Consider the following 26,117-nt stretch of genomic DNA (forward strand, 5'->3'; position numbering starts at 1 on the left):
GCTTGCCTGCCTCCACTGCTCAATACCTGCTCAAGAATGAATGAGAATGGTCTACCCTCGTATTTCACCTCCAAAGAATCACTCACAATGTGTAAGACGTGAGCAAAAGCTACAAACTGGGCAAATACATGAGCAAACTCATTGGCATACTCAATCCCTTGATTGTGCAAGATCTGATGCACAACTATAGTCACAACTGATAGCAATCTGATTCTCTAACACCTGTCCTTGCTGAACTGAACATGCACTGACATGCAACTGAGTTAATTGATGTATTCTATAGTTGTATTATGAGTTAATAATTAGTTTAACAACTCATCATTAGTCTATTTGCAGTTAGACTAACTACAACTAGTTTAACCAAGTCAAACTGAACACAACTCCATCAACTCCACCAAACTCAATTGATTGAGTTCTAACTGAAGTCATGCATGCAACAACTCAACTGACTCATAAGAAAAGTACACTTCCTTCTGACAGCTGCATGGGCCACATCTGTAGCTCAAACTGAAGTGCTCCAAGAGAATAAGATCAAGTTTATAGTCCAAATATTATTATGAGACAATAATATTTGACTTTTCTATTTTTGACAGCCAGTCTAAAAATAGACTTTGATCACCCACACTGTGATCACTCACACTGTGGTCACCCACACTGTGGTCACCCACACTGTGATCACTCACACTGTGATCACCTACACTGTGATCATCCACACTGTGATCACTCACACTGTGATCATCCACACTGTGATAAAAAATAGAACTTGCGCCATAATTTGCCTGCGGGCCCACTTAGTGAAGGCGACTCTTTTCACTAAGCTCCATCATCTTGTTGCAATCTCAACAGTAGTTTCCATGGATTGGTGACTTTTTATCGAAAATTCATAATAAATTTAAATGGAATTTTCACTCCCATTGAAAAATTATCAAGGGTGTGACAAAGGAAATTAAATGGACATTAGAAGCAAAAAAACGTTTTTCAGTTGTTAAAGAGCAAAGTGATAAAACAACCAGTGTTGGCATTGCCAGATTTTGGGAAGTTTTTCCAAGTCGATTGTGATGAATGAAGAACAACCATAAGAGGATTGTGGTGATATGTCCTCTGCTTCACAAGCTTCGCATCATGTTTCAATGTTATCCGCATTACTCCTAAATCACCTATTATCCCTTTTAGGTCTAAAAACTTTGTAGGGAACAAGTCCTGGTATTCGCAAAGCGAATTAGCGACCTTATCCACCGTAACATTATCCCAGTAGTCCCTGATGCACCTCGGTATTGCAACAAGAATGCTGCAACTCCAAAGGCTACCGAATTTAATTATCAACCCAGGGTTCGTACAAACTTAAGAGGTGTCAGCACTATATGTGTGGCATACAATGTGTCCTTCCTTTGCTGTCATGATGTAATGGAGTTCATGTACTGAAGTCAAATCCTAAACTAATTGCAGAAAATGAAATATTCAAAATGGAACCTTAACCTATTGCAAGAAAGAAAGTACAAGGAAAGAGACGGAAATGTAATGCTAAATCACACCATTCCCTAATTAACCATTTAAGAAAATATGCTAGGTAGAAATGCTAAATCAACATGAAAAAAATCCTATTATCTAAGTTGTAGGAGTAAGAAGAATCAAACAACACTAATGTGCAAGTAAAGAGACTTAACTAAATATGTTTTTTCATTTTTTGTCTTTTTATGAAAATCAAGTATGCAACTAATTGCTTTTGTGGATGTGGCAGGTGAATTAAGGATGTTTGAGGATGGATGGAAGGGCTATGAGATGGTTGGATGGTGTGGAGGACCCCTGGGAGGCTTTTGGTGGCTTCCTAAAGGTTTTCCATCAATTCAGCCTCAAAACAGGTCATTTTAGAAAAACCTACAGGATGTACTAGAAACCTACAGGATGATCCTGTAGGAATTCCAGGAAACCTATAGGATACAGCCAAGAGAAAAATGTGAGGTGTTGGAGGTGATGGGAGGCCTAGGAAAGGTGTGTGATGGGTGGAATGGAGTGGTAAAATTCCTAGGATCACTCAGAACTCAAAACCAAAGTTGGGAGATGGATGGATTCTCTCAAAAACCTTGTGAAATGATGAAATTGGTGAGGGTTTAATGACCAAGAAAATCAAATCCAAATTCGATGGGACAGATTTTTTTATTGATTGGGATGTCTTAGGTCACTATTCCAAGTGGAATCACTCAAAAATATCTATGTTAACCCATTCTAAGAAAATAAAAAACATTACTAGTCGAAAATCTAGAAATTTGAGAACTAGTGAGCTAGTAAATCTAAAAAATTCCTAACCAAATCAATTGAAAATGCAATGGGGTAATTTTTGTTATGAACTATAATGTTTTATTGATCTAATGCAAGTGGAATCAAGTCGATTGAATCTCGTTAGAATGCTCTAAAAAATAACAGAAATTTATTGTTCTTTGCTAAAAAGGAGGTCCAACAATCTAGATTTGGGAGTAAGAAGACTAATCCAAGCAACTCAATGATTATTATGAAATTCCAAAGCTTTTCCAAGGATTAAATAATGCTTTTGATCCTGCAAAAGAACTTACATCAACCATTTAACTCAATCCTACAGCAAGAAATGATTAATATTAAATGCAGAAATAGAAAGAAATAAAAACTAGAGATGCATGTGAATAAGCAATGAAAAGAATGAAAGAAAATGATACAAAAGGGCTCTGAGGTTCTTGGGATGGCCAAGCCCAAGGAAACTCAGAGATCTGTGGAGGAGAACAAAATTTAGAAGCTGAACATGACACCAATATTCATTATTTTCATCAATAGAATTACATCCCTGCAAGAAAACACAATGGAGCTACAAAAATACAAGCTCTCTCCACTATAACACTAATGAAAATATTTTTTTAGAGGAAAATTCGACTTGGTACTTATAAAAATGATTAGGAATCATTCCCCATGAATGGAGGAAGCTTTCCCTACCAAAATCCCTTGATTAGTGGATCTAGTCCCCAATACTAGGAATTTGCATTAAATGGCAGGGAACACATTCCTAGATTTTCTCAATCATTCCCTAGAGGAAAATTCAACTTGGTACTTATAAAAAATGATTAAGAATCATTCCCCATGGATGGAAGAAGCTTTCCCCACCAAAATCCTTGATTAGTGGATTTTCTCCGTTGATTGGTGGATCTTCTCCCTTGATTAGTGGAACACATTCCTAGATTTTCTCAATCATTGGAGTTCCACAATTTGTGCCATAATTCCATAATATCTTGTTGACTTATTATTTATTATTGATCCTCTAGTAATAGGAAACAAGTCCCTAAGTCCCTAAATTATCTCCTCCTCCAACTCTTCATAATCTACCCAATATTCTCATAATATTCCACAAAAATAAATAATATTAGGCACGAATATTCAATTATTCGTAAACCATCCTAATGAATATATTAAAGTTAAAAATAAATTATCTAATGCAAAAAGAGAGGTTTAATGCGCTGAAGGATGGTCATAGGTCTTAATTTATGTTTTAAATTAGAGAAATGGGCCTTAATATATGTCTAATTTAGAGGCCCATCAGTCACCTATCTTCGCAAACTTTGGCTCTGCCTCTGTCCCAATGTTCACTTGTCTCGTTTTTAGCAATGCAGTGACTTCTTGATTTGCTATCTACGGCCCCTCAACTTCATAGTGTCCTTCTGTAGGGTCCAATGTTACTCCTATGCGGAGTGATTTTCTTTCAAATGACATTGTCTGCTTCTTCAAATTGATCACCCCATTCATGATGATAGCCCATTCGACCCCAAGGAGCACAGGGTAGGGATTACTGTGATCCACAATCTCTTTCACTTCAAAATTGTCCAATGCACTCGCACCTTCAATATCGACTGTCACTCCCTGTAATCTTCCCATGGGGATAATCTTTTGTTGATTCACCATCCTCAATTAAATAGGAGACCACTGCAGCGCAAGTCTCCCTATTCTCTCCCACATTTGTTTAGGCAAAAATTTGCGTTGGACCCTAGATCCAGAATAACTTGGTCTATTTCATATTCTCCTATTTCTGCGGTGAGCCTCATCTCACGCCCTGTTCTTGCCTTATGCTTACCAATTTTCCTGAACATGCGTGATCCCTCAAGTGTATTACCAACACATTTATTGATCAATTCCTGTAATCCTTATGGCCTTGCTATCTCGTAGCAGCTTCATACAGGTCTCCAAAAATGTAGTAAGCATGGATGGGTCCATTTCTTCAGACTGCTTATCCTAACTTCCTGAGGTAGAGGCCTCAGCGAATCTTTTCTTTGCTTCCATGAAATTTTCCTTCACGTGCTCCAAATCAAAGCTAACCTCCTTCTCTAGAGCTTTGCGGACCCATTCACCCTCTTCAGGCCACTTTCCCTTATCTTTGCTAGTTTTCATTCCACTTCGTAGCACAATATTCACATTGGGGTTTTCTTCTTGGGGTTCAACCCTGATCATCTGCAGGTTCTGGGTAGGTTGCTAAGGCTGCACCCCTTTTTCGTGTGTCTTAGCTAGTAATATAGGGCAATGTTCTGTCGCATGGTCAAAGTGAGTGCAGTATATGCATGACAAGCGCGTCGGGTTCATGCATTCTCACGCGTAGTGTCCTAGTCCCCCACAGTTGTAGTAAATAACCTGTCCCTGACCTCTACCAGGTCCTCCTCCACCTCGGCCTCATCCGCATCCCTAATATCCTCCTCGCGCTCCCCCAGCACCTTGATCTGTAGGTTGATTTTCTTCCTGTACTCTATATGTGGGTGTTCTATCCATCATTAGCTCATAGCTAAGATAGTTACACTCATCATGACCCACCGATTAACAGAAGTTGCAAAAGAGCTGTTGCGGTGTCTGTACAAATTTCTACTGCAGGTGACAATTTTCTGTCACATGTTTTCCAACTACCTGATAGATAGCACACCATAATGCAGGCCCTATACTTGGCCCTGCTTGAGCTTCCAACCTCTAAGGAATTGATCCTCCTGCTGCAATTTAATTTGCAAAGACTGGACAATGATCTTTTTCATGCCCCTAACTTTTGCATTTCATGCACCAAACTTCTTTGCGCACCTCTAGCCGAACTACTCTATCCTTCTTCAGACTTTGAAACTCTAGGTAAAGGTTCTTCAAGTACGCATGAATATGTTGAACTCCCAAATTAGCATCTTGCATTGGTGTTTCATGCAATCTCATCGTAATCTCTAGGGCTTCCACCTGTGTCCCAACCTTTTTTTGTGATAAAGCAACTCTCAGATGAGGCAAGAGCGAAGCCACAAACCATTTGCAGTGTTGCCCATCCATTAGATTCATGTTGGCTTTGTGGATCGTGCACTTCAACCTCTGATTCGGATCCCAAGGTGTCTTTTCATGCTTCATCATGATCTCCTTGAATGCCACAATTGATTATGCTTCAAACTTATGCCTACTGAATTCCTTATTCAGCACGGTCTGAATATCTGCTAATGAAGCCATCACGTTACCAATGTAGTACTTAATGTACCATGTCAGTGCGCATTCCTATAAAGCAGTGACCAATGTTTCTTTCTTCATCTGATCATGCGTTATACCTTGAGCTTCCTATACGACCTTTGCTTTTAACCAAAACTGATACGAGTCCTAATTTCTAGAAGCCTTGAAAACGAGCAACTTTACTCCATTCACCATATTAAACGATGGCAGAGGTGGTGGCAGTGTGGGTGAAGGTGTATGTTGTGGAGGTGAATGTAGAGGTGGGTGGGTGGATGGGGTATTTGCGGGAACCCTCATCTTATTAACTGAACAGCGCTCGGCGGTGACCTTATGCTATTTCCTCGTCGTCACTTAGAGGAGGTTCGATCAGCGTGCTATATTCAGGGCCTGTTCTCCCTCTATCCCAAAAGATCTTTCCACTTCGCGTAGCTCCAAACATCGAGGTAACTGCATAATCCACTTTTCACACAAGAGAATCTAAGACCTTAAATACTTACCTCGCGGTCCCTTGAAGAAGCAGTGCTATGCTTCACTGTAATTGACCAAAGTATCGACCGTGAACTTTGTCACTAATCCTCTTATGATACGATCAAGCCAGTGATCGACAACGCATACGATCTTATTTTCAGAGGCTTTCAATATCCGCAGTAACTCTGGGGCCCACACTATCAGACCGTCAAGCCTCCACCTTCCTTGGTGTTCTGCCAATTTAGCGATCCACTCGTATAACTCAACCGGAAGGAACAAAAGAAGATTTTGTGTATCTATGTGTATAGGTATTTGTCCAACCACTGTTCTTTCATTAATCACAGATTTTTGTTTTCTTGCGCCACAAATTCATGGATCTTTCTATCCAACTAGTCTTCAATTTCTTTCTTAGTCGGATTCCAGTGATGCAACATCACACATCAATTTATGCAGATCCTAGTCCCAACAATGGAACCATTTGTTGGCTTAGGGGGCCCTGACCCAGGTTCAACGTTAATTTAGCCAAACAAATCCCTACACTACTGGCCCTTTCGGCATCAATCTACGGAGCGCAGACTAAAGTCTCACCTGAAGCAGTATGGGGGGATGTTGGAACCAAGTTTCTGCACCTAGAGATGGTAGTGATGTCGTTTTATGCCTTAATTCTGCCCTCGTGCAGATCGATAAGCCTTTTAGGGCTTGTCGATATACTTCTCTTAATCGGCCTCTAGACCTTCACAAAGGTCTACAACTGTCGTTTGCGGACCCTAATTAGGCGAATCAATGACTTACGTGCTTCTATATTACTCTTACTTCTGTATTCACCCAGATCAACTTAAGTATCTGATAACTTCAACATGCATTAATATGTTCTTCGCATAAATAGATATAATTACTTGTGTTCAGATAACAATGTAAAACATATAGATTCGCACATCAATATAGTATTAAATCATGAACCCATTATTCTGCATAACATAACCGCATTTATTCATAACATAAGTAAATAGATCAAACATAGATATTTCCATAGTAATGTTCTTTATTAGTACTTCAGATCTTCTTACAGACTCTAACTACCCTGTGCACTCAGCTACAGGGGTCCACGCACTCAGTTGCGGAATTCTACCCTCGACCTCTATGCACACAGCTAGAGAGCCTCCCTTCTACTCTAAAACTCTTCGCTCTTTTCGCTAATGACCCATTCCTTTCATCATCAATACTACTACTTCTTCTGACTTAGACTCTTCTAAGACTCTCCTTTTTATACAAGTAGATATTCTAAAGCCAACACAACTTACATACAAGAAGGGCAAAAAACCTTTATGACGTTTTACATCTATGTGCTCTGCGACCATAAATTGTGGAGACTTTACACTTTACATACAAAAACTTGGGCTTTCTACCCTAAAACTTGAGCTTTTAGCCCCAAAATTAACCCTAGGGGACCTTGTCCCAACACTTATGCAGGACCAAAACAGAGGCATAATTTTAGGAGGAGATCTCAATTTGGTATTGAATGCAAAGGACAAGTTTGAGAAAATATACAATGTTGATCCATATCGGGAAATGGTAGAATCTATTATGGAAGTATGCAAATTAATGGGCATGCCTCATAGCAATGGAAAGTATACATGGAGCTGTTAACCTCCTGTTGCAACAGGGTTTCATCTTTCATGATTGACATTTTTACATGCCAAATATGTCATACTTTGCAAGCTGCAGTGTTCCATATTTCCAGAAGAGACCAAAGAAGAAAGCCATGAAGTGTGCTAGTCCAAATGCCACTGCTGATTCCAATTTTGATGAGTTGTTCCGGTTTTGAAGAGTTTTCATTTAAGGGAGGTCCAAACAGTCTAATCTTGGTCTCCCTAGGTTTCAATTTCCTGTTTTAGAATATAGAGGATGCATCTGACCAAACAGTTTAATCTTGGCAGATTTGTAGATAGGTAGAGAATCAAAGGGACCCAACTGTTTAATCTGGGCCCTGGCAAAAATAAGTGTAGAGCTAGATAGGAAACATTCAAAAAAAAAATTGTAAATCTGGGTCTGCAAGTCTAAGTGCACCCAAACCAAAAAAAGAAGAAAAAAAATGTTAGGTGAGTAGGCTAGGTAGGTAGCTGAGAGGTTGCAGAAAGATGACTTATGATCAATTTTGTGTTACTAAGTGTATATTTTTCCGGATCATAGTGCAGGCAGTTTTCATTCAAAGGAGCTCAAAGGTGGATATCACTAACTCCCCCTTCTTCTAATTCCATAAGTCACTTACTAACTTCCCAAAGAGGTCAAGATCTACTTGATTCCTCTTAGTTTCATCATCATCCATATCAGTTGCCTTGGTGAAGATCTGCTTCACTCAAGGATTTTATTTCTTTCCAAATTCTTTTCCCCAAAATTAGCCTAAGGTCCCTGACCTTAGCACCTGTTTATCATCACCATATTAACCACTAACTCTACTATATAACTCCCTATCAGTCTTCCCCTTTCCCCTACTAAAAGAATGTATATAAAACTCCCCTATGTAAATATCCCCTCCCTGGCAATATAGCCATATTTTTTATAAGTCCGGGAAAAAATGGTCCATCCGGGGCTGTTTTTAGCCCATCCGAGTCATAACAGGGGTTAGATGACACCTGGTCATGCTAACAGCCTCTTCCCTAGCCCTAAAACCCTCAAAAACCCACTTTTTGCCCCCTTATCCTAAGTTTTGGGCATGAATTGTTAAACCCACGCGCAAAAAACCCATGTTCTACCCCTTTTCCCTATGCCCTAACTATAAATATCGTAACCCGCCCATTTTAAACCCCATAACCCACTTTCCCTAAGTTTAAACCACCTGCACGCATTATTAAATTTGGAATATTCTGCGCATATTCCCTGCCCGTATACCCCCGCCGCCTCACCATCGCTGCCAGCCGTCCGATCGCCCTGCGTCCAGATCGACGGTTGACGGGCTGTCCCATCTCCGAACCGCCTGAAGGTTAGCGTCCGGAAGATGGGCGGTATTTCCGCCGTACTCCCGCCACACGTCACCTCCTGGGCTGTGGCGGAGCCCCTTCTGACAAAACCGCTCATGCCCAAAGGCGATGCGCCACAAAACCAGAAACCGCCCCCTGCCTGGTGACGTCACCTGCCTGCATCACCCCCCTGCCCAGTCACCATGACACGTCATCCGCCTGCATGGCCCTCCTGCCACTGTACCGCCGAGTCACCTGCAACGTGTCTTGCCACATCTTCAGAGCCGCCGTACTGCCACGTCACCTCTGTACGTGATGACATCATCATGCTGACGTCATCCTGCCACATCATCATGCTGACGTCATCGCTGACGTCACTCGTCGTACGAGGTCCCATCACTGACGTCATCACCAGTTTTTTGGCGCGAAGGCGAAAATCGCACTCCGAAGCCCCGGAATCAGTTTATGAGGCAGTTTTAGCACAAATCGCTCATCGCTGGATAAATTAGGCCTGAATGGGGAATCTTTAGGGAATCTTTTCATTTTGCAGCCCCCAGCAAGCCAGAAAGGCGCCGAATGACCCATTTTTCTTCGCGAAGCTTGCCGAAAGGAGCAGAAGACAGTTCTAGAGGAAACAGAGGCCGAACAACGGCCATTAATTTGTGATTAGACCCACAGCAAAGGAAAACAGTGACCCAGTTTATTGTCAAAGAGTATCAGAGGAAGAAGAAGAGCCAAAGAGTATCAGTCAAGATTTTTTAGGGGCTCGAAGCACCTGAACATTGATGAGCCCCCCAGAAAGTCAAATCAAGAGGCGTAAGCCCATCCTTGCCCTCAAATCACAGTTAAAGCTTTAAATGCAGACATACAACAAAGAAGCAAAAACCTATACACATTTATTGCAGAAAACACTGCACCAAGCCGCCAAGGACTACATCATTTACTCAGTTTTGATACGGCAGCCCTGAGCGCAGCCCGAGATATTTTTTTGCATTTATTTCTGGATAGGATTAGGTTAAGTAATCATCTTTCTTTCAGACCTGTTTAGGTCAAGTTGTAATAAAAGCAGTTGTAGAGAGTTTTTCCCTATATATACTGCCCTCTACATTGTTACAAGGGTTGGAAAATTGAGAATTTTCACTAGAGACTCGCATTGTATACCTGGGTTTTTTCTATAATCAAAGATTACTGAAAGCTTGGAGAGCAAACTGTCTGTTGTAAATGAATGTTTTTGGAGATATGAAGATGGAATTCTTGTGCTGCAATCTGAAGCAATAAGTGCATCTTACCTCTGTTTATTGTTTATCACTATCTAAATAGGAGAAAGAAAGAATAGCTTAGAATTTGTTTAAGTACACTCTATGCTCAATTTCTGTTGTTTCTTTATGTTTTCCTCTGAATGAATTGGTTATGAATGTGAAGTCCCCCGGGCTCATATTTACCCCGATTTACCTGTGTTTTCCAATTATCTAGGGATTCTTTACTGCCCCTAGGTAGAGCTCTGTTACCCCCATCTGTTAAGCTGATTGAGAGATTCTTAACTGCCTCTCATTACTTAGCATTCTTTCCATCATTTAAACCTGAAATACTGTTTCATGCGCAGCTATCTTGCTCCATTTTCCCTCTCTTGTGATCGAAGAAATGCACCAGCAGTTCTCCTCCTCGACTCCACGCCCAATGGTTTGAAACTTCCAGACTATGCCTTGCCTCTCTGTCTGAAAACATCAATTTTCCCACCAAAAACAAAACAAAACCCTCTGAACTCAAAACCTAGCCTAAAATCCTTTTCAACAAAGTTAAATCTAAAAGAGAGAGCCCTCTCTGATTGCAGGTTGGCTAGAACCTACAGTCCAAAGTTGGTCTGTGGTTACCTCGGCCGTATCCTTTTCCGAAGCTTAAGGACAACCTGAGTGATAACAGGAGCAACAAAAGAATTTGTAGAATTAACATAAAGGAAAGGTTGGACAGATTTATAATTCAAGACAAAATCTCCATCTCATTCAGCGAGATAAAATCCAAAATCATTCATAATATAGCATCGGATCACAAACCAGTCATGCTTTCACTTGGGAAGTTAGAGAACTTTAGCCTTGTCCCTTTCAGATTCAGTTCCACTTGGAATGACAATGAAGAAGTTAAAATATTAGTGCAAAAGTATGGACAATTCAAGTTACTAGCTCTCCTAGCTATGTTTGGGAATCTAAATTAAAAGCCCCGAGGAGAGAGCTGAAACATTAGGAAAGGAGCAATCAACTAGAAACACAAAAAAGAAAGATAGAAATAATAATAAAAAAATAGATAGAATTTAAGTGGAAAAAGAGAAGCAAGAGGAAATGTGGGAGAGCTTATGGCAAGAAAACAAGTGTATTGTGATTTGTATAGGCAAAACAGAAAGGAAGAAGAAGAGTGGCAACTAAAATCCCAAAATCTATGGCTCAAAGCAGGAGACAAGAATATTGTGTTCTTCCATAATATTGCCAGAATAAGGAGAAATCAAAATCAATAGAAAACATCAAAGATAAAGAAGGAAAATAATTTAGAGGACAGGAGGAAATAAAGAAGGAGTCTTATAGATATTACAAAAAACTGTTATCATCCCCAACATCAAATAATGAGTATGAAGAATATCTACAACATATCCCAATTAAAATCAGTGAAGTGGAAAACAATGAATTCACAAGAGAAGTTGAAGAAAAGGAAGTTGTTGCTATTGTTTGGATTTTCATCCGGATAAGGCTCCAGTCCCGAATGGGTTTCCTATTTCTTTCTTTGAAAACAACTGGAGCATTATCAAAAAAGATTTGATAAGAATGATCAAAATTGTTTTTGGGAAATTCAAGATAGGAGGATTCACAAGCTCTTCCTTCCTTGCCCTTGTCCCAAAAGAGTCGAATGCTAACTCATTTAGTAGATTCATGCCCATTTCTCTGTGTAATTCCTCCTACAAAATTATAACAAAAAGTCTGGCAAACAGAATAAAAGTAGTGCTTCCAAAAATAATATTAGAAACCAAGGAGGATTCTTCCCAAAAAGACAACTCCTTGGCAACATTCTAATAATAGAGGAAGCTTTGCACTCTAGCCTTCTGAAAAAGGAAAAAGGAATGATTGTCAAGCTTGACATGGAAAAAGATTTTGATATGGTTAACATGTGTTTTCTTGTGGGTGTCCTATAGAGATTTGGTTTCTCAAAAAAGACAATAGATATAATAAAAGCTTGTATTGTGGGACCTTGGATTGCACCATTGGTCAATGGAAGACCAAGTGAATATTTTCAGAGTTCAAGGGGGCTTCGCCAAGGCTACCCTCTCTCTCCTTTTTTATATATCATAATGGCAAACTCTCTGAGTATGAAGCTTGAGAAATGCAAACAAGATAGGACTATCATATGATTTTCAATCTCTCTAGAAGTAAAAAGCATAAACCTCTCTCTATTCGCAGATGACACCTTGGTCATTAGGGGCCTCTTTCATAATGGAAAGAAGAATAAAAAAGGTAATTAATAGTTTTATGGAAGCCTCTGGAGGACTACTGAAAAATCAGAATTGTACAATTTTTGGTTGGAACACTCCTCGCACTCTGCAAAAAATCTCAGAAATACTGGAAATTCCTTATCCAGGTGGATATTAGTGGCCACCTGCCAAGCCCACTTCGACCCCCACCATTGTTTCTTTCATCTTTTCAGTTTCCTCAATTGTAGCATAGTTTACTATTTTTAGCAGTTTTTCGGGTCCTGAACTCCCAGAGCCGTTTTGAGGCCCTAAACGACGTTTTTTTGGAAAACTAGGAGCAACATTGGTCCATGAGATATTGTGCACGTCAAACGGAGATCGTATGCCAAAGTTGCGACCTCGGGAAGTTGATATACCAATTTACCCAAATGGGGCCCACAGTTTGGCGTTTCATCTTCTAGGGTTAGGTTTTTGGATGTTTAGGGTTTTCCATTGTTTCTCAACAATAAAGTAGTCCTTCATCCTCATTGTAAGATAGCTTGGAGGCATGTAGCTGCCACATCTCTTCTCAGAGATAAGATACCATCACCCTAGCTTATTTATTTCCATTTCTGTTTGTAAGCATATTTTAGTATTTTACAGTAATGAAATGAAGTATTATTTCCGTTGCATCTCTGTATTTTTTGTTATCACTGTAATTTGTTTCATTCCTATTTGAATATGGATCAATGGTATCAAAGTGATCTATTTTTTCTCTGCTTTTCTTTGCATGTCCCCAATGAGGTCGGGATATAAGGAGTTAGGGCTTGAATTGGTCGAACCTTTGCAAGACCAGCCTCGAAAATCCCGATGACCTCCCATGGCAGATGAAAAGAAATATGAGGGGCCAGGAGATCCTATCAAAATATTGCTCGAAGAAGCCTCGAGTAGCAAAGGAACGTGATGATGGATAGCTTTGCCTAGATCCTTCAGCGGCTACCCAGAGGCGATGCATCGACTTCCAAGAGCTACTCTAGAAACGCCACACCTTTAAGGTACAAGTTAATTTTGAAATCCCCATCTTTGAGGGTCAAATAGACGCAGATGCCATAGATAAATGGTTAAATCTGCTAGAAGGGTATTTTTCTGTTCATGATTGTTCGAGTCGGGAAAAGATTATTTTCGCCCTTCTCAAAGCAGCCCCCCACATCAAGGACTGGTGGGAAACCTACTGCGAGCAGAACGATGGAAGTACAAGCTCACTATTTTCAGCCGTACCCACTTGGAATTCATTCCGGACTATCATCACAGAGCAGTACTACCCTATCGGAAGCTATGAGGGTCAATACATAAAGTGGACCACGCTACAACAGGGAAGGGACCAAGACATGCTGGAGTTTACCAATATATTCCATACCCTTTGCACAAATTTGGGTATCAAGGATTTGGAGTAGCATTTGGTACTCAAATACAGTGGCTGCTTGCACAAGTACATCCAAGAAGAAATATAATTCCTGAACATCTCCTCACTCGGCATGACATACCGATATGCCGTCAAGGTCGAGCAAAAGTTTAAATAGAAGAAGCGAGTTTTTGGATCTGTGAATCCAAAGCAAGGGAAAGGTGCCCCCAAACCGCAAAACAAATGACAAAGCTAAGGCGGGGTGGCCCAAGACAACCCGCTAAAGCTGCAAGCAAAGAACAGTGTCGCGAAGCCGAAAAAGGACACAGGAAAGTGGTGTGAGTTCCATAAGAGCTCCACTCACAACACAAGTGAGTGTCGGGCCAAACAGTCACTGGTGGCCAAGCTAAGGGTTTCAGAATCATATGCATGTTCTGACTCTATGTTAGAACTCGACAAGGGGAATGACAAAGGGAAGCAGATTATTGATGCAGAGCCCAACGCCATGATTGCCACCATGAATATATAGAAGGAGGAACCCAAAGATCCAGAGGAGGAGGAGCATCTCTTCTACTCCTAGATGTGGGTAAAGGACTCCCCGCTATAGTTCATTATCAACAGTGGGAGCCAAAAGAACCTCATTTCCGCAGAAGTCGTGAACCACAGCACATCCACAACCGTACACCATCGGGTGGCTTCACCAAGGACGGGATCTTCACGTAAGCCAGCAGTTTCGCCTTCCATACAACATCAAGCCTTTCACAGATGAGGTATTGTGTAATGTTGCTCCCCTTGATGTTTGTGATGTATTATTAGGACAACCATACTTGTGGAAGCGACATGTAGTGTATGAATCAAGGCCCCAAGTTGTTATTGTTACTTTGGGAAATAAGTTGTACAGGATACCGGAGGTAGCACCGCCTACCGCCATCTCTTTGGTTACTACAAAACAATGCAGTAAGCTCATTTCCAAAACCGGGAAATTTTTTTTCCTGATGATATGCCCTCAAGGAAAGAAGAAGACGGTGGCCATGACCTCTAAATAGGGCCCCTATGCACGACAACTACAGATGGACAAGGTCATGGAGGAGTACGAAGACATCTTCACCTCCCCCACAGGGGTTTCTCTGCACTGTTAGGTCAAGCACTCCATCAATCTAACCCCAGGTGCGTCGCTCCTGAATGGACCAATCTATCGGTGCTCCATTCTAGAGAACGATGAAATCAAGTGGCAGATTCAGGAGTTGTTATAGAAAGGTCACATCCGTTTGAGTTCATCGCCTTGTGGGAGCCCAATCGAGTTGGTACGTACAGAAGGGATGGGACTTGGAGACTCTGTATTGACTATTGGGCACTAAACAAGATCACTGTCCGTAATAGGTACCCGATCCCACGGATTGATGACCTCCTAGACCAACTGAAAGGGGAAAAATATTTTAGCAAGATTGATTTGAAGTCAGGATATCACCAAGTACTAATCGAACCCTTTGATATGTGGAAGACTGCCTTCAAAGCCAAGGAGGGCCTTTTCAAATGGTTGGTTATGCCTTTCAGATTGACAGATTATCCTGCAACCTTCATGAGGCTAATGGATGACATCTTTCAGCCATTCACCAACTCATTTGTAGTGGTATACTTGGATGACATCCTGATCTTCAGCTAGAGTTGGGAAGAGCACCTCCACCACATCCGACAGGTTCTCCAAACACTGCGGCAACACAAGTTATGTGCCAATTTAGAGAAATTCACTTTTGACATTACCCAGGTTTAGTATCTAGGATACATTATTGATGAACAGGGGGTGCATGTGGATCTAGCCAAGTTCCAAGTCATTCGGGATTGGACATCTGCAACCACTCTGACAAAGCTCCACAACTTTCTAGGTCTTGCCAACTTATACCGTAGGTTCATGTTGGGATTTTCTCATATCACTTGGCCCTTGAGTCAAGTCACCAAGGGAGGAGCGAAAGCAAATTTTTTTTGGCCTGAGTCTCAACAAAAGGCATTCACAGAGTTGAAAGACCGCCTCTACTCGGCACCAGTTCTCGCATTACCGCACTTGCAACAACCATTTGAGGTTGAGATAGATGTCTTTGACTATGCTATTGGGGTAGTCCTTACTCAACACGGGCATCCAGTGGCATATCAAAGTGAGACACTTTCAGACATAGTCCGGAAGTATCCCACTTATGACAAAGAGATGTATTCCATTGTGCAGGCCTGCCAACAATGGAAGCATTACATTTTGGGGAAGGAAACGGTCATCCACACAGACCACCAACCCCTGCAGTTCATACAGATCCAAGGGAAATTGCAGAATGATCGCCATCAGAAGTGGTCCACATACCTGCAACAGTTCCATTTAAATATCAAGTATAAGAAGGGCAACACCAATAATGTTGTAGATTGCCTCAGTTGACCACCGATCATTGTGTTAACCACTGTGCTCAACTCTTATGGGCATGAGACTTCTGATTGGCCACTTATCTACAAAAGCGACCTAGAATTTGGCCACACATACTAGACACTCTTGGAGGGTCAGCATGTTCCATATTTTCACCTCCAGGATGCCCTGTTATGCCACCTGGGCCACCTTTATGTTCCTTCAAGCGAGCGTGCCAAGATGATTTGGGAAGCACACTACAGTCAGGCTGCTGGGCATTTCGGGGTCGAGAAAATAGTGGCAGTACTGCAGAATTATTTCTAATGGCTGAATCTTCGACAGGATGTCGGAAAGCACATCAGATCATGCACTACCTACACCATTACCAAACCGACCATCAAGAAGCAAGGCTTTTATACCTTGTTGTCTACCCCTAATCGGCCTTGGGAATCCATCTCCATGGATAACATGTCGGGCTTTCCTTCTACTAAGCATGGAAATGACTATGTTTTTGTGGTTGTTGATAGGTTCTTGAAGATGGCCATTATGGCGGCCTGCAAGAAGACTATCACAATGGAAGCCACTGCTAAACTCTTCTTTGAATGAGTGTGGGTACACTTTGGGATTCCACAGTCTATCATCTCAGATCGGGACAACAGGTTCCTCAGTACATTTTGGTCCAGCCTCTAGTCGATGGTCGACACCAAAATCACTAAGTCCACAGCCTTCCATCCCCAAATTGATGGCCAGACAGAGGTTGTGAACATGATGATCGTACACATTCTACGCATGTACAACTCAAAGCATCCACGCACATGGGATGAGAGCCTCCCCTATGTTCAACACAGCTACAACCAGGCTCTCCACAGCTCGACTGGCCACAACCCTTTTCAAGTGGGCTTAGGATCCCAGCCACTCTGTCCTATTGATGTGGCCATGCCATTTGTAGCTACTCACACAGATTTGGCTCATGTCCAGTCCGAAATAGATAAGGCAAACAACTTCATTGATCACATCCAACATATTCGCCAGTACGTCCACGACATTCTGGAGAAATCAAATGCCAAGTACAAGCAGCAACATGATCAACATCAGGTGCCACACAAGTTTTAGGTGGGCGACAAAGTTTGGTTGCATTTGCAAAAGGAACGCCTTACCGTAGCCTATTGGAAACTCAAACCACTCTGATATGGTCCTTACACCATTACCAAGGTTGTGGGAGATAATGCATTTGAGCTCAGCATTCCCCCATTCCTTGGCTTGCACCCAGTGTTCAATGTGGACCACCTTCGGCCATACTTTCCACCATTGCTAGACACATACAACATTGTAGAACAGCTCACACGCACAGAGTTAAATCCAGATTGCATGGAACAAGCTGCAACTAATGAGATCATGGACACATAGATCAAGCACACTCGCCAGCAGAATATCCAACTGTATCGAATTGTCAAAGCAGGCCAACTCCTTCACCAGGGCAAGTGGCTCACCAGGGACCAAGTTCAGTAGAAGTTTCCTCATCTCATAGAGGAACACAACGCAATGGGGACCATTGCTTCCTAGGGGGAGGAATGATCTAGGTGGATATGGGTGGCCACCCGCCAAGTCCACTTGGACCCCCACCATTGTTTCTTTCATCTTTTCAGTTTCCTTAATTGTAGCACAATTTACTATTTTTAGCAGTTTTTCGGGTCCTGAACTTCCAGAGTCATTTTGAGGCCATAAACGACGTTTTTTGGGAAAACTATGAGCAACATAGGTCCATGGTCCATGGATGTTGCTCTTCCTAAAGTTGTAGTTCTTGGATAGATATTTCTAATGAGATATTGTCCACATCAAACGAAGATCATATGCCAAAGTTATGACCCCAGGAAGTTGATGTACCAATTTACCCAAACAAGGCCCACAGTTTGGCATTTCATCTTCTAGGGTTAGGTTTTCGGATGTTTAGGGTTTTCCATTGTTTCTCCACAATAAAATAGGCCTTCGAACCTCATTATAAGACAATTCAGAGGCATGTAACCACCACATCTCTTCTCAAAGATAAGCTACCATCGCCCTAGCTGGTTTATTTCCATTTCTGTTTGTAATCATATTTCAATATTTTACAGTAATGAAATGAAGTATTATTTCCGTTTCATCTTTGTATTTGTGGTTATCTCTGTAATTTGTTTCGTTCCTATTTAAATACGAATTAATTCCTTTTCAAAAAAATTGGAGCCATTTTCACTATCTTGGCATCCCTATTGCAAAATAAAATTTGAAGATGGAGATATGGAACAAGTACATTGAGAAAATGAAACAAAAAGTGCAGAATTGGGGTATGAAGTGGCTCAACATGGCTGGAAGGGTGGTATTAATTAAGGCATTACTCACAAATCTTCCACTTTATCAGTATGCAACAATGCTAGCTTCGACAAGTATACATAAACAAATTGAGCTAGTAATTAGGGGGTTCCTATGTCAAGGAGGTAAAGTTGAGACAAAGAAGCACAACCTAGTGAAATGGGATTAAGTTACTCTGCCTTAGGAGAAATGTGGGTTCACAATAAGACTTCCTGGGATGCTAAACTTGACACTTGGAGAAAAAATAACATGGAAATTTATAACTAGAGAGAGACGCTGATGGAAGCAAATCCTAGAAGCAAAATACATGAACCACAATAGAATTCACTTATTGGGAAAAGGTTACCCAACGAGGCCCTGCACCCAGGTCTGGAATCTAATTAAAAAAACAGTATCCCTCATCAAAGAAAACTCTTCCATGATCCCTGGGAATGGTAAACTCATCAAAATCTGGAAGGACAGAATAATGGGAAATCAGCCTATAGCCTGTCAAGAAAATCTTCAAGATCTGAGAAGGTGGATGAAAACAAAAGGAATCATTACTCTGGATGACATCTCTCTTTGGAGAGGTGGAGAATGGGGGGATTGGAGGATTCTCAGCCTCCCTCTAGGCCTTGTCCCTCACTGGAAGTCTCTAATCTCTCATCTTAAGGGGGCTGCTCCTCTGAGTCTGGACACAAAAGATACTCTTCGATGGGACCCTGATGGATGGGATTTCTCAATCAAATCTAGATATTCCACGTTACATTAGCATGGAAATCGACACTGGGAATACTAGAGGGTGGCTTGGAAAATTGAAACCCTACCAAAAATCAAAGTGTTCATGTGGACACTTCTTAAAGGAAAAATTATGACCGCCGATAATCTTAAAAAGAAAGGTTATGAAGGCCCATCACACTGTGCAATGTGCCAGGGGAGTGAAGAAAATATCTAGCATCTCTTTGTGGGGTGCCCTTTTCTCGTGTCTGATGGCAAGGGCTAGTTAGTCCCTTGGAGGTTAGTATTATGCAATCGCAGCCTTTACATGAGCTTTTATCAACCTGGGGAAAAAATTATCCATATACTTTCAAAAAAAAAGAAACAATTAAAAGATATTGGCTGAGTTTTCCCTCATTTATGTGTTGGCAAATCTGGTTGACAAGAAATCAGAGGATCTTTAAAGATCACACTCCAAACACCAAAACAGTTCTAGCTAAAACTTTGAGCATGTCATCTGAACTCATCAACTCCAAAGAGTTAAAGAAATAGATGTCAAACACATGTAGCAAGAGGAAAGAGTCTGGGTCGAATTTGTGATGAGAAAGCAACAAAAAATAAACATCAACAAATCTTCTAACAACATTCAGAACTGGAAAATTAGAATTAAAAAAGAGGAATTCAAAACATGGTTAGAAAACTTAAATAGGCCCTGCTCACTATTTGATGGAGCTTCTAAGTCCAATCCGGGCAAGGCTAGAGCAGGAGGTATATTTTTCAACCCAGGAGGGAAAAATCCCATCACATATGAATGTGGATTAGGAGAACTAACAAACAACAGGGCAGAAGCATATGGACTCCTCTTGGGAACGGAAATCTTAAGGCAGTAAAGTATGAAGAATCTAGTTATAATGGGGGACTCTGTAATAATAATGCAATCGATGGTGGAAAGTAGAAGCCTCGAGAATAAGGCTCTGAGTCAAATAAAAAAAAGGGTGGGAAAAAATTTGCAGTTTCTTGGTGAAGTCACCTTCAATAATATCCTTAGAGAAAATAATTGTACTGCCGATATGCAAGCTAATCTTGCTGTCGACCGTCCTATGGGAGAATCTAGAATGATAATGAGATTGCTTAGAAACCAATTCCATTGGACCTCATGCCTCCATGTGCAAAGAATAGCACTCAAGACTTGGACATCAAGGTGGGAAACAATCACTTCAGCTTGAAAGGCTAGAATACAGAAGATCAGGAACGTCAAGGAAATCTCCAAGAATAGATAGTACATCTAGACTACAACCATCAAGTGAATAGCATCTACTCAAGCTTACCGTGAAATTCTAAATTTCTCTTTCTTGAAGTGGCCTGTTGTGCAGCTCTATATACTCTCCCACCGCTCAATTGATTTTATCTCTTCGCTGCTAATTACCTATGTTGTCTTCCTGTCCACGGGCTTTGTCATCTTCGCCCTCCCTTTCTTTCCTCACTGTCTAAGAAGTCATAATCAAATTTCCTGTAACTATCGTTGCACCCCTTTGGAGAATGAGCTTTTCTACTCTGTCATAGCCTCGCTTCTCCCCTTCGCGCAACTCTAGTGGCTAAATTTCAGAAACTTTTGCTTTCGTGCATCTCTGGTGGCTCTAGCCTTCGTGCAACTCTGGAGGCTTAATTCTAGATTCATTAACCTTCGCGTAGCTCTAGTGGCATCTTCATTTGGTGCTCTGCTTTCCTCTTCCTGGCAGATGTTGGTCTTAACGGGCTTGTCTAGTGGAAGTTTTTGTTTCTACTCTTTGTCTCTTAATTCCCCTTCTCTTCCCTACTAGAATGGTCGCTTACGTCATTCAAGAAAAATGGAATGGAACCCTCTTGCAAATGCTCCAAAGTGCGAGAACTGCGCAATTTGTAGAGCTAATATATACATGATCAAACATGTCAGAGAAATAGTCAAAGACTACAAATTTGAAGAAAAATATGAGAATTCCTTTCTAAAGAGACAACTGGAAGAACATAGGAAATAAATGTCAGCTCTAGAACAAAAGTGTAAGCATATGGAGGATACGACCAACTATTTGAAGAGATTACTTATTAATTAGACAACACTGGGAATACTAGAGGGTGGCTTGGAAAATTGAAACCCTGCCAAAAATCAAAGTGTTCATGTGGACACTTCTTAAAGGAAAAATTATGACCACCGATAATATTAAAAAGAAAGGTTATGAAGGCCCATCACACTGTGCAATGTGCCAGGGGAGTGAAGAAAATATCTAGCATCTCTTTGTGGGGTGTCCTTTTCTCGTGTCTGATGGCAAGGGCTAGTTCGTCCCTTGGAGGTTAGTATTATGCAATCGCAGCCTTTACATGAGCTTTTATCAACCTAGGGAAAAAAGTATCCATATACTTTCAAAAATAAAGAAAAAGTTAAAAGATATGGGCTGAGTTTTCCCTCATTTATGTGTTGGCAAATCTAGTTAGCAATAAATCAGAGGATCTTTAAAGATCACACTCCAAACACCAAAACAGTTCTAGCTAAAACTTTGAGCATGTCATCTGAACTCATCAACTCCAAAGGAGCTAAAGCAATAGATATCAAACACATGCAGCAAGAGGAAAGAGTCTAGGTCGAATTTGTGATGAGCAAGCAACAAAAACTAAACATAAGCAAATCTTCTAACAACATTCAGAACTGGAAAATCAGAATTAAAAAAGAGGAATTCAAAACATGGTTAAAAAACTTAAATAGGCCCTGCTTACTGTTTGATGGAGCTTCCAAGTCCAATCCAAGCAAAGCTGGAGCAAGAGGTATACTTTTTGATCCAGGAGGCAAAAATCCCATCACATATGAATGGGGATTAGGAGAACTAACAAACAACAGGGCAAAAGCATATGGCCTCCTCTTGGGAACAGAAATCTTAAGGCAGTGAAGTATGAAGAATCTGGTTATAATGGGGGACTCTGCAATAATAATCCAATTGATGGTGGAAAGTAGAAGCCTCGAGAACAAGGCCCTGAGTCAAATTAAAAAAAGGGTGGGAAAAAATTTGCAGTTTCTTGGTGAAGTCACCTTCAATCATATCCTTAGAGAAAATAATTGTACTACCGATATGCAGGCTAATCTTGTTGTCAACCATGCTATGGGAGAATCTAGAATGATAATGAGATTGCTTAGAAACGATTCCATTGGACCTCATTCCTCCATGTGCAGAGAATAGCACTCAAGACTTGGACATCAAGGTGGGCAGCAATCACTTCAGCTTGAAAGGCTAGAATACAGAAGATCATGAACGTCAAGGAAATCTCCAAGAACAAACAGTACATCCAGACTACAACCATCAAGTGAATAGCATCCACTCAAGCTTACAGTGAAATGCTAAAGTTCTCTTTCTTGAAGTGGCCTGTTGCGCAGCTCTATATACTCTCCCACCACTCTATTGATTTTATCTCTTCGCTGCTAATTACCTATGTTGTCTTCTTGCCCATGGGCTTTGTCATCTTCACCCTCCCTTTCTTTCCTCACTGTTTAAGAAGTCATAATCAAATTTCTTGTAACTATCGTTGCAGCCCTTTGGGGAATGAGCTTATCTACTCTGTCATAGCCTTGCTTCTCCCCTTCACGCAACTTTAGTGGCTGAATTTCAAAACCATTTGCCTCCGTGCATCTCTGGTGGCTCTAGCCTTCACGCAACTCTAGAGGCTTAATTCCATATTCATTAACCTTCGCGCAACTCTGGTGGCATCTTCATTTGATGCTCTGCTTTCCTCTTCCTGGCAGATGTTGGTCTTAGCGAGCTTGTCTAGTGGAAGTTTTTCTTTCTACTCTTTGTCTCTTAATTCCCCTTCTCTTCCCTACTAGAATGGTCACTTACATCATTTAGGAGAAATGGAATGGAACCCTCTTGCAAATGCTCCAAAGTGCGAGAACTGCGCAATTTGTAGAGGTAATAAATACATGATCAAACATGTTAGAGAAATAGTCAAAGACTACAAATTTGAAGAAAAATATGAGAATTCCTTTCTAAAGAGATAGCTGGAAGAGCAGAGGAAAGAAATGTCAGCTCTAAAACAAAAGTGTAAGCATATGGAGGATACGATCAACTATTTGAAGAGATTACTTATTAATTAGACGGGATAAAATTCAAACATTCAAAGCAGCAAGAACTGGCCTCAGTACCATCAGGGACCTTCAGTCAATAAAAAATAGTTGTTATATCTCCATTCCTCTCTTTTCTGCGAAGTTTTTCCGCTAATAGTTTTTTATGTTAGGTAAGTGTAAATCATTGTTGAATCAGTTTGTATGTATTAATAAGGATAGTGCAATTAGTAACCTCATAATCAAAAGGGGAAGGACTTGGAAGATAGGGAATGTTTACTCTCTGTTTTTCTTCCCTCTCTCCATTTTACCTTGATGAAATGGGAGCATGCCTCCCTCTTTTTCTCTCTCCATTTTACCTTGATGAAATGGGAGCATGCCTCCCTCTTTTTCTTTTTTTGGAATAGAAATCTAGTAACGGACTTTATTATAAAAAATAAAAAAAATAAAAAATAAAAAGAAAATAAAATTACATTTGTGTAATAATATATATGATTAACTTAATTCTATATATTTAATTTATAAATATTTATTTTTATGAGATAACCTATAATTTTAATATTTAAATTTGATTTTAACTTTTTATAAAACTCTTTTTTGTATATGAAATATTTTTATAATTATTATTATTATTATAAAATAACAATATTGATAATAATTATTTTTTGAAATAACCCTAGTTTATTATTTTGTAATTTGGTATTTGTTTAGATGATAAATTTCATAACATTTTTCATTTGACATAGCAAGCCACATTTTTTAGTGACTAAATATGCAGTGGTGCAAAAATTCTCAAAAATATGTGGATTTTGAGTTTTTTTTAAGATTTAATGACCAATAATAAAGTCAAATGGTTGGTTTTGCTTAATTTGGCTATTTCACTTTATTTAAATAATTAAATTTATTTTATTATAAATTTATAATGATCATAAAAATAATTAGTTATAAATAATAAATTCTAAGAATGTTTATAAATATAGTTTAAATTTTATATGTTTTTATTTTTTCCTGATAATTATTCTGATTAATTTCTGTTAAAATCTGATAATAAATTTTTGAAAATGATTTATACATTCAAAATTTGCATTTTAAACTAGTTAGATTTATGATGTTATTATTCACGACAAAATTAAAAAAAGTTTTATAATTAGACTGTTCAAAGTAATATTATAAAATACTCACATACTGGATCAAATTAGAAATAGCCTCGTTGCCTAATGTTGTATTCACAACAAACATCACATTAAATCCTCTGTGACAGAAGAGAGGAGCAATTTGGGACATTTAAGTAGACCAATAAAACAATCTAAGTATATTTTTTAAAGGCAAAAGCACTTTCTTTTCATTAAAATAAAAAGATAATACAAAATTTGAAAAAATCTCATTGTAATCATCATTTCCCATTTGAAATATATTGATAATTTCTTTAGTTTCTCCATTTTTTTAATGCAAAATCTACCCTTCTAACTTCTGATAGAAAGCTACGATCTATACAAACATAATAAACGGTCTAAAACCCTACAGATATGACCATTCAAAAAGTTACTGCAGCTGATGATCTCACCATTTGTAAGTCACACTGCCTCTCACAAAAACAAAATATAATCCTAGGGATAAAAATCTAAGTATATAAAAGAGAAACTCTTCGAAGTCATGGAAGAATTTTGAGCATTAAATCCATAACAATAACTCCTAGGGTCAGAACTTTCCCTATTTTTGTGAAATCGCGTCTCTGTAATAAGTTGCTCAGACCACCTTCTCCATTGAGCATAAGACTCCCTTCTCCACATATAATAAATTTGTTATTGTAGACCCATCCAAAGCAAAGTTAATGATGCCAAAAACATATTCCCTCATTCCAATAAATGGAAGAAAATGACACTTTCCAATATTTTTCTGCTTTAAGATTTTATTCACTGTACACATGGAGAGCTTCTCCTGTATCTTCGACAGATCTGATGCAATGGGTAGCCCAACAGACAATTGAAGTTCCTGTTCAGAACTTTGACCCAAATACTATATGGAATCCCAAATACCATTCCAACAGATATGGCCATGGATGCAGAATGGCATCTGTTTCACCAAAGTCAGCACAATGGCAGCAATAGAAAAGCACAGTGACCTCCATTAACCAGACTAGCAAAAAAACTGGTCGAATCTATGGGATCTTATGCCAAACAACGCCCCCAATGAATAGTATAAAACTTCCAAGAGGTTGGTTAAAAGCTGCAGAATAGGGGATATTCTTACAAGAGAAAACATCTCTGAACGGTAAAAGGCTGTCTCAAACCCAACTCAAAAATTGTAGAGAATATGTGCAGAACTTCAGTGTTTGAAACACCAGAGCCGAAGAAGCAGCCAGAAATACTCACAGCTCAACTCGGCACGGCTCTGCTCTCCTGATTTGAGATGAAAGTAAAGCTCGCAAACTCTCAACTCTAACTTCTTGTGATACCGTTGTTATGGAAATATATATAGATACATTGAATCTTGAGAAAGTCACCTAACTCAAGGAACAATGGACCCTGCCATGGGACCATGAAATGAAAAATACACACCTCACACGTGTATCTAGTAGATTCAACGACCAACCCAACCGACTCACAATATTTTATATTTATTATACATTTTAGAGTTTTTGGCCGCACATTATTTTCTAAATTTTGTTTTTGTTTTTTTTATTAATTTTTTATTATATATACATTCTCTGAGAAAACACATTTTAATTATGAAAAATTAATAATTTAAACTTATTAAATTTATATTTAATATATAAATAAATTAAAACAAAAATATATTTAAAAAATATTTCCAAATTTTATTATTATTATTATTATTATTATTATTATTATTATTATTATTATTATTATTATTCAATTTTA

General features: G+C 39.6%; 1 long non-coding RNA gene across 1 annotated transcript in view; it reads right to left on the reverse strand.

The window, feature by feature from the left end:
• LOC149185445 (uncharacterized) overlaps window positions 1-25,760 on the reverse strand; it is a 38,163-nt gene extending 12,403 nt beyond the window's left edge. Inside the window, exon 1 of the long non-coding RNA XR_016257843.1 lies at window positions 24,991-25,760. This is a non-coding gene — a long non-coding RNA (uncharacterized LOC149185445). The remainder of the gene's footprint in view (window positions 1-24,990) is intronic.
• Window positions 25,761-26,117: the final 357 nt, after the last annotated feature.

This window comes from Pinus tabuliformis, chromosome 3_2 (genome assembly GCF_031772625.1).
Source record: "Pinus tabuliformis cultivar Carrire ecotype Pingquan chromosome 3_2, CPIR1, whole genome shotgun sequence".
Taxonomy (NCBI): Eukaryota; Viridiplantae; Streptophyta; class Pinopsida; order Pinales; family Pinaceae; genus Pinus; species Pinus tabuliformis.